The following is a 10014-nucleotide window of genomic DNA, read 5'->3' as shown; positions in this document are numbered from 1 at the left end:
TCAAAGCCTTCAGCTGATTCAAAATGCTGCGGCAAGAGTTCTGATGAAAATCAACAAGAGGGATCATATTTCTTCAATTTTAGCTTCCCTTCATTGGCTTCCTGTTAAATCAAGAATAGAATTTAAAATTCTCCTTCTAACGTATAAAGCCCTTAATAATCAAGCTCCATCATATATCAGAGCTCTGATTACCCCGTATGTTCCTAACAGAGCACTTCGCTCTCAGACTGCAGGTCTGCTGGTGGTTCCTAGAGTCTCTAAAAGTAGAATGGGAGGCAGATCCTTTAGTTATCAGGCTCCTCTCCTGTGGAACCAACTCCCAGTTTTGGTCCGTGAGGCAGACACCCTATCTATTTTTAAGACTAATGTTAAAACTTTCCTTTTTGACAAAGCTTATAGTTAGAGTGGCTCATACCCTGAGCTATCTCTATAGTTGTGCTGTGATAGGCCTAGGCTGCTGGAGGACATCAGGGGGTCTCTTCCCTGTGTGGTGAGGAGAAATGCAACAAAACTGTTTTGCCAAGCAGGATCCTTCTTCCTGCATCTGATTTTGGAGTTAAGACAGCCAACTTAACCTGATCTGCCCGGACACTTTTCTTCCGGCGATGAGAGACCTCTCTCCAGATGCTGGATGTGCGTCGGGTCAGGCCCATGCAGGGCCCATGGTCCGAAGCAGCTCTTTCCTGATCTGAGCAGGTGGTGATCTGAAGAAGTCTGCAGGAGTGAGCTGAAGAGAAGAAGAGAGATTCCTGTCTGTGGGAGGAAGGTTTTATATCAGCAGGAGGGGTCACAGCTGACCTCCTGCTGGGAAGAAGGGCCCTCAGGAGGAGAGAGAGAGCTGGAGAGAGAGGCCGCCCTCTGTGCCTGTGTATCCTTTACAGCAGGAGTTGGGTTCCTTTGTGAAATCTTCCACTGTTCAGGATTCAATCTGTGATCAATTATTCATCATGGCATATTATGGCATAACAATCATGCAAGTTGCTTGGAAATAGTTTTAATAACGCAGGATCTGAGCTGTGAGCAATTAAAATTCCTGCTCGGACAGACCCGGCTGCAGAAACAAATTTCCATTTTTCAGGGGGGCACACTTTAAAAAAAAAAAAAAAAGCATTTTACATGCTTCAGGCTGAACAGTGGCTCTGTGACAACTCCTACAGTGCTAAGAAACAAACTCTCAATAAAATCCCAAAATCTAAAAAAATCTAACAAAAAGAAATAGTGTATTCAGTGTTACCAAATTAGGCAGGTTTCCACTCAATTTCTTTTGAACACAATGAGCTGGAACTAAAATAGCTTATGGGCAGGTTGTAAAAATTTGGAGAGCTTTTCACATTTGTTGGGCTTTTAGAAAGAATTGCTAACAACCTATATATCAAAATAGTTTTCTATGTCTGGAAGAAAACTAAAACCCTTTTAATAAAATGCCATCTCATTGAACTCATTTTACTGGTCAGTTTATTGTTTAAATGAGTCAAATCTGACATCATCAATAAATAATAGTTATAATGAATAAAATTGATTGTTATAATAAAACAAGAAAAGAATAATGGTTAATCAAGTGTCACTATGAAATTGTATTGGTCAATGTAAATCCCCCTAGAGGGGTTTAGTTCTACTGATAAACTTAAAAATATTTCATGGCTGTGTGAAAGAGAAATGTTTGAGCTATATAGACCAGTTCATTGTTATTGTTTTGATCCAGGGTTTTTCGCGCATGCGCGCAGGACTGGTTGGCAAAAGACGAACACAATGGCGGACACAAACCCCCCCCCCCCCCCCCCCCCCCCCCCCCCCCCCCAGTCCATTGGGAGGGTCTGCCTGCGCTCTTTTCATTGAAAATATCCATTTCTTTCTTCGTCCTTCCTCCTTCGGTAAACGACAGAAACGTACATCCGACGATTTGGAATGCCTCTCTCTGCAACCGGGAGCACAACAAGTCGTAGGCATTGTTTAGATTCCAAAAATAAACTAACTAAAAGTACGTTCTAAATCACCCGTTTTGTCATGTAGTAGATGAGAACAGTACTGTTTTTTGTCAACCACCGTGACCCGGATGTAGCGCTGACGTCACGCGTGAACTACCCTATTCAGTAAGAGAAATTATGTTTATATTAAGGTAGATTTATTGCTCATGTTGGGAAGCTATTGATAAAAGTTTACTTTTTGTTTTTTTTTTCCGGTTGATATATCATGATTGTTAAAGTGATGTGTGTTATTTGGTTGACTGTACATTTTGTGTACATTGTGGCATGTTCTCATGTGTTTAATACTTCTGCGCTTTTAACATAGCAGAGCTTGAGATTTGGGCTTGTTTTTTTATTTTTAGTTGGGCAGGTTTTATGCTGGTTTGGGATGGAAACTAATCAACCTGTAGAGCTGTGTCTTGACTCAAAAGTCAAGCATTAGCATACATAAATATGAGCACTGGTGTCAGGCTAACCACTGACTGAAATGAAAATTCATACTAGAACAGGTTCTGTAATTACAGCAGCCATGGAGCACAAGGATCAGAACAAGGCAGAGTTCCCTTCTGCCTGCAAGCAACTCAAGTTTCTTCAGTTTAGCAGTTTTACTCCTGAGTTCTGCTCCTTGTGCTCCTAGCTGTCTAGCTAACTCTCCTAGCTGTCTAGCTAACCCTCCTAGCTGTCTAGCTAACTCTCCTAGCGTCCATGTTTACTCCAGTGTTGACTTCAATGCTGACGTTTCAAACAGAAATTAATAGCGCTGCTTCCGGCTCACTCTTGCATGCTTATTTGTCTCTTCTTGTAATTATTTGGTAATCAGACCGAATATCCATCCCGCACTACCTACACCGACGGTGACCACAGCCGCGCCACGCCGGCTTCTCTCTGAAGGCCATTTGTATGACCAAGCGACCCGCCCCTCTCCAGCTGTAATTGGCTAGCATGTTGTCTTCAGTCGTTGATTTGATTGGTTGAATGGGGTTCCGCGCACGTGACGTCACCATCTCATGAGCAACGCCCCTTGCCGCTAAGGTAGGACAAACAGGTTGAGAGCGCACGTAGCAGCCAGCCATTACACATGCAACAGATACAACGATATGACCGACTTTTCAGCTGTTAAACTATCGCAAGAGAATGTCCCAGGCTCCCAGTTTACTGGTAGAACTGTGGAACAAAATAATTTTGGACACCACACTTTATGTTTAATAATTCTGATTTGTTATTACCTGTTTCTAAATGCTACCCCATATATCCATACCATTCCAGTTTTTTAGTAAATGTCATGATTGATGGAATCAAATGTTTTCTTGAGATCAAGAAATACACCAGTTGATGATTTACTTTTATCCATTCTGTGATTTTTTCTGTTAACTGAATCAGTATCATTTATAGTGATCTGTTTTCTCTGAAACCATGTTGACGCTGTCAGTTTGGCAATGCTTTACAATTAGTAAATCCAGACTTTTTTAAACCATTTTTATATTATTTTATAACCTTGTCAATTAATATTATGATTATTATTATCACAACAAACTACTTACTCGGATTTACGATACTTGGATTCCTCCTTTTTGGACTTGGGGGGGGGGGGGGGGGTATGTAATGTATCAGCACCTTCAGAAGCTGCTGGCGGTCAACATGGCCTTGATGAGACTGCCAGCAGCAATCGACGTGATCACTAAGGCGTTGAATGAACAGAACTTGAAACTTGAGAAGCTGACTGCGGTGGTGGTACACAGAGGTGAGATTGGATAAAACCTGGAAGTGTGAATGTTAATTAGCCCATCGATTGGAATATTGAAATTGGATCCAGGAGACAGCGACGAAAAGACTGGTTTCAGTTGGTTTCAGCTTGTTTCTCATAACAAATTCTGTTTTTAAATCAGACTCCCCACTATCAAATTATCCCGAGTTGTTATGGCGACATCGCACAAATCCCCTGCCCCACCCCTTCCCTGCTAACATCTGTGGATGCTTTCCTGAACTGTTGGCTGCCGGATAAGACCAAGGACAAATGGCCTCTGGAGAGCTCCACGGAAGTATAAACATTTTCACCCATACAGACACACAAAACTGATGCTCACAAATACATCTGACTTTACCCGACTAGTCTCAAATGTTGACCTTCTGCATATATGTGTCTTGTGTTATTTTGTGCTCCTCGTGCAATGAGGTTTTTTGTCGGAGGCTTCACATTATATGTGGAAACATAAATTGTGAAGCACCTGTCTTTTTTATCTCCCTCCACTTCCCCCATGTAAAATCTTTCTTCAACAGATTTCAAGGGCAGAGCCTGTGGACTCCGTGTAAAGCGGGGTCCGGGGCAGTTTGGAGTAACGCACCTAACGGCTGCGCTGAAATAGCAGCGGCCGACTGGCTGCGTTCCTTGGCAACGCAAGGCCTCAGTCAATCGTTCCCCCAAAATGTTTAAGTGCATGTGATGGACGGTTGTACTGGAACTGAATTTTCGACTGCAATGCAAATTGTAGTTGACAATAAAATTGATTGATTTATTGAAATGTGATTAGCAGCATATTTAAAGAAAGGAATAACCTTTGTACTTTTCCAAATTAGTTACAGATGCATGTCCGCAATATCATCAATTATCACCTTAATAAGTGTGAAGTTAATTCCATTCCAGTACATTGACATATTTATTCTTACATTTATTGACTAAATATATTTCTTGTTATATAGTTTTCCAGAATGTCCTCATCCTGTAGGTTCAAGTAATTTATTTGTTCAACTACTTTTGCAGAACAAATAAACATTAAAAGGCAATGGTGATTAATACTTTTGCAAGAAACTGTAAACAAGCAAAGGCATAAACAGTTCAAACTAACCACTAAAAAAAGTAGTTAAATCATAGAATTAAATCTAACTGAATTATTTATTAAAATGTGCCTCAGTTCAGGCTGAGATCAAAATTCTTTCTAATTTGCATAATGTGTTTTTGTGTTTTTGCAGATGCTGCTCTGAAGCGGATTGTTAAAAAAGATTCTTTAGACCAAAGACCTCGTGCCGACCTGCATCAGCCAAGTCCCCCTCACATAAAGGAGGAACAGAAGGGAGTCTACATCAGTCTGCGAGGAGAGGAGCTCAATGGGAAGGAAGTGAATAATGCCATCAGGTTTCCAGTTGCTGCTCCCATAAAGACTCTGGATGATGAAGAGTCTCTGCTGCTCTCACAGCTTTATCCAGACCAAATTAAAGGCAGAGAGCTTCCAGAGGAGACTGATGGAGAAGAATCCGTCAGGATACAAGATCATGGAGATCCTTTCAATTCTTTAGAGACTGAAGACACTGAGAAGGATGAAGAGGACAGTGATGTAGAACACAGTCTCTCAGAGCCGAAACGCTTGTCAGACACTGGATATAAGACATATTCTACAGAGAAGAAAAATGTGGACTCAGGAAGGAAAGTCCAGCAAGGAGTGAAGCTTAGCTGCCAAGACTGTGGTAAAACATTTATTGGAAAATATGCTTTAAACAAACACATAAGAATCCACAGAGGACAGAAGCCTTTCTATTGTGATCTATGTCAAAAAGGTTTTAGCCGAAAAGCAGATTTAAAAATACACATAAGAATCCATACCGGACAGAAGCCTTTCGGTTGTGATCTATGTGGAAAAAGTTTTAGGCAAAAATCAATTTTAAATAAACACATGACAATCCACACAGGACAGAAGCCTTTCAGTTGTGATCTATGTGGAAAAGATTTCAGGCAAACATCAATTTTAAATAGTCACATGAGAATCCATACAGGACAGAAGCCTTTCAGTTGTGGTCTATGTGGAAAAGATTTTCGGCAAACATCAACTTTAAATAGGCACATGAGAATTCACACAGGACAGAAGCCTTTCTGTTGTGATCTATGTGGAAAAGGTTTTAGCCAAAAAGGGCATTTAGAAACACACAAGAGAATCCACACAGGACAGAAGCATTTCTGTTGTGATCTATGTGGACAAAGATTTTATGAAAGCCGATATTTGAAGACGCACATGAGAATCCATACAGGAAAGAACCCTTTCTGTTGTGATCTATGTGGAAAATGTTTTAGCCAAAAAGGGTATTTAGAAACACACAGGAGAATCCACACAGGACAGAAGCTTTTCAGTTGTGATCTATGTGGAAAAGGTTTTAGCCAAAAAGGAAATTTAAAAAGACACATGAGAATCCACACAGGACAGAAGCCTTTCTATTGTGATATATGTGGAAAACGTTTTATCCAAAAAGCACAGTTAACAATACACACGAGAATCCACACAGGACAGAAGCCTTTCAGTTGTGATCTATGTGGAAAAAGTTTTAGCCAAAAAGAACATTTAAAAATACACACGAGAATCCACACAGGACAGAAGCCTTTCTGTTGTGATCTATGTGGAAAAAGTTTTAGCCATAAAGCGTATTTAAAAATACACACAAGAATCCACACAGGACAGGAGCCTTTCGGTTGTGATCTATGTGGAAAAAGTTTTAGCGATAAAGGATCTTTAAACAAACATATAAGAATCCACACAGGACAGAAGCCTTACGGTTGTGATCTATGTGGAAAAAGTTTTAGCCGAAAAGAACGTTTAAAAATACACACGAGAATCCATACAGGACAGAAGCCTTTTTGTTGTGATTTTTGTGGACAAAGATTTACCCAAACATCAAATTTAAATGTACACAAGAGAATCCACACAGGACAGAAGCCTTTCAGTTGTGATCTATGTGGAAAAAGTTTTAGCCAAAAAGGGCATTTAGAAACACACAGGAGAATCCACACAGGACAGAAGCCCTTCGGTTGTGATCTATGTGGAAAAAGTTTTAGCGAAAAAGGATCTTTAAACAAACATATAAGAATCCATACATGACAGAAGCATTTCTGTTGTGATTTATGTGGACAAAGATTTACCCGAACATCAAATTTAAATACACACATGAGAATTCACACAGGAGAGAAAATGAGTCTGCTATGAATACTAACTCAAACACAGCTATAGTTTGCTGAGAGATGTTTGTGTGTTGTCATCAAACACATAAGGTTTTCGCTTGGTAGTTTCGGCATTTCTCTTGTAGCTAATTTATAGATTTGTGTTGCAAGTTTTTTTTATTTATTTTGTTCAGACTGGGCTGTAGCACATTTGTATTGTCAGTCTATGCACACTGCTTTAACCACTAGGCTCATCAAATTAATATGGCTACAGGATGTGCCCCGACACGTCATTTCCGGTCGATCTTTCACAACAGTGACCTCCAGACCCAGGGGCATGGGCGGGCATTGGGGGGCCGTGCCCGCCCTGGACTGGAAGCTCGTTCTTCTTTTTTTTTTTTTTACTTCGGAGTGGCCATCGTTCTATTAGTACTGTCTTTGATGTGTCAATTATACAATTCAACCAATCAAATCAACGACTGAAGGCAACATCCTAGCCAATTACAGCTGGAGAGGCGCGGGTCGGTGGCTCATACATTTATAGCGTTCAGAGAAGCTGCGGCTCGGCTGTAGTCACCGGCGGTGTCGGTAGTGTGGGATGGATATTCGGTCTGATTACGAAACAATTACAAGAAGTGACAATGAAGCAAGCGAGAGCGAGCTGGAAGCAGCGCTATTAATTTCAGTTTGAAGCGTCTGTCTTGAAGTCAACACTGGAGTAAACATTCATGCTAGGAGGGTTAGCTATGACAGCTAGGAGCACAAGGAGCAGAACCAAGCAGGAAAACTGCCAAATTGAAGAAACTTGAGTTACTTGCAGGCAGTAGGGAATTATGCTTTGTTTTGATCCTTGTTCTCCCTAGCTGCTGTAATTACAGAACCTCTTCTAGTATGAATTTTTACTTCAGTCAGTGTTCAGTCTGACACCAGAGCTCATGTTTATCAGCGTGTAGCTTATGCTAAACTTTTGAGTCAAGACACAGCACTACAGGTTGCTTTATCTCAGTTTCCAGCCCAAACCAGCATAAAACCTGCCCAACTTAAAAGAAAAAAAAAAAACAAGCCCAAATCTCAAACTCGCTCGTATTAAAATCACAGAACTATTCAACACATCAGAAAATGTCATTAGCACACAACTGTGCTGAAGCAAAGAAAAAAAATTTGTGCACATGGGCTCCACACAAAATGTATAATCAGGCAACCAAATTACACACAGGATCACTTTAACAATCATGATATATCAACTGGATTTTTTTTATCCATAGCTTCTCAACATGAGTTGTAAATCTACAACTTTCTAAATATAAATAATAAATCAAGTGACTTAGAGAAATGTATTATGATTTTGTATGCACAGGGTGTACTGTATACTAAAACGAAATTTTGTTGCACACAACTTGCGACACTGTAGTGAGATTGCTGTTGGAATATAGATAACATTACAATATAAAGTGCAGCAGTGTTCAGAATGTGACAGTGTAGGATAAAAAACAGTTTAAATTAATGGTGCAAAAAGGCATTAATATGAAAGAATTCAGTCTTGTGCAAAATGAAGTAAAAACGTTGAGTTGTGTCCTATTTAAATGGATTATCAAAGTTTGGCGACATTGGTAGTGCAAAATAATGGTGCGAGTGTGATGCTGAGTCTAGTTTAGAGTTCAACAGCCTGATGGCAGCAGGGAAAAAGCTGTTACAGAACCTGATGGACCTGCAGTGGATGCTGCAGGAAGTACAAGCGCTTCTGTGCCCTCTTCACCAGTGATGTGGTGTTCACAGACCAGGTGAGGTCGTCTGTGTCCTAAAAGTTACTGATATTTACTGAGCAAATCGCTATTTAAAATGTTATTTCACCAAACAATGTTTTGACTAATTCAGGTTTGCTTTGTGAATGGGTTGAAACACATCAAATGTTGTTCTAAATTATTTAAGCTATTTTAACCTCAACCCATATTCTTTAAGATGAACTTTGGTTCCCTAACTTGGATCTGCAGTGAACCAGGATTCACTAAATCATTCTGATGATGGTTTTCAACCATTTTATTTGTCTTTTTTTCTATAACGTCTAAATAGTTGAGTTCCACTAGCCTAGCAGAAAGGATTTGTTGGTTGAAACAGTGTTAAATCAGATTAACAGCATTCTATAGTGATGTTCTCTGGATGTTAATTTATATCTGTAAAAAAATCTCTCTTTTATTCCATGTGTGTGCAGAATTTGTTGTTAAAAGAATGCCAATGCTCAAATCTTCCTTTTAACTATTGTTCTTATATCAGCCTTTTATCAACCATAAAAAAAACACTTGAGTTACATTGGCAATGGCATGATATCAAAATGCTAACGGAAGCTATGTCAGTCAGCTCCATGTATTAAAAACACAATGTAACTGCCTCAACACAAAACTTTCCCTGTTTGTTTTACTGCCAAATCTACCAAAAGTCTTTACTTAATTAATTGAACCCATAATTGCAGATAAATGCTGAGACTATGATCTTGTGTGATGAGACTGACTCATGAAGCTTTCATGATTTTTATTTTATTTTCTTATGTTACTATTTGGTTTAGAAATGTGTTTTTATTTGTGTGATTATTCCTTAATCAAAGGGCAAAATGTAATGGAAAATTTTCTTGTGTGCTTCTAAATTTAAACATTGTGCAAAACATGTTGTCACCTTTAGCAGAAGGCATATATAGTCTATATCCTGTGTTTGCAGAGATGTAAGGTTAATCAGAGTTCAGTATATCAATGTGTGCTTACATGTTCATGAAGTATTCTTAAAACTGTATTATTTTATGGGTCAAAGTGAGGAGATGATGGTAATTTAGAGTGGATGAGGAGAGCTGTTTCTTCCCTGGGTTGTAGGAGGGGTTAAAGGTCAAAGGTCAAGATGAAGCTGTTATACGTCACATGAGGCTCTTTGTTAGTTTCTCCATGACAGGCTCCTCCTGTTTGTGTACATCTGTTCCCTATAAAGACAGGGTTTGTCTTACTAGGGGTGCATTTGGGGAAGAATGTACCTTGAATGCTGTTTACCTTCAATAAAGACCGGTCCATGTATTGAAAGAGTATCTTGCTTCTTGATAATCATTTTTTCCACAACACTTTTTTTTCAAACCTAAATAGAGGGGTGAAATTA

The sequence above is a fragment of the Fundulus heteroclitus genome, unplaced genomic scaffold, assembly GCF_011125445.2.
Source record: "Fundulus heteroclitus isolate FHET01 unplaced genomic scaffold, MU-UCD_Fhet_4.1 scaffold_62, whole genome shotgun sequence".
NCBI lineage: Eukaryota > Metazoa > Chordata > Actinopteri > Cyprinodontiformes > Fundulidae > Fundulus > Fundulus heteroclitus.
Note: the sequence above shows the minus strand (reverse complement) of the source record.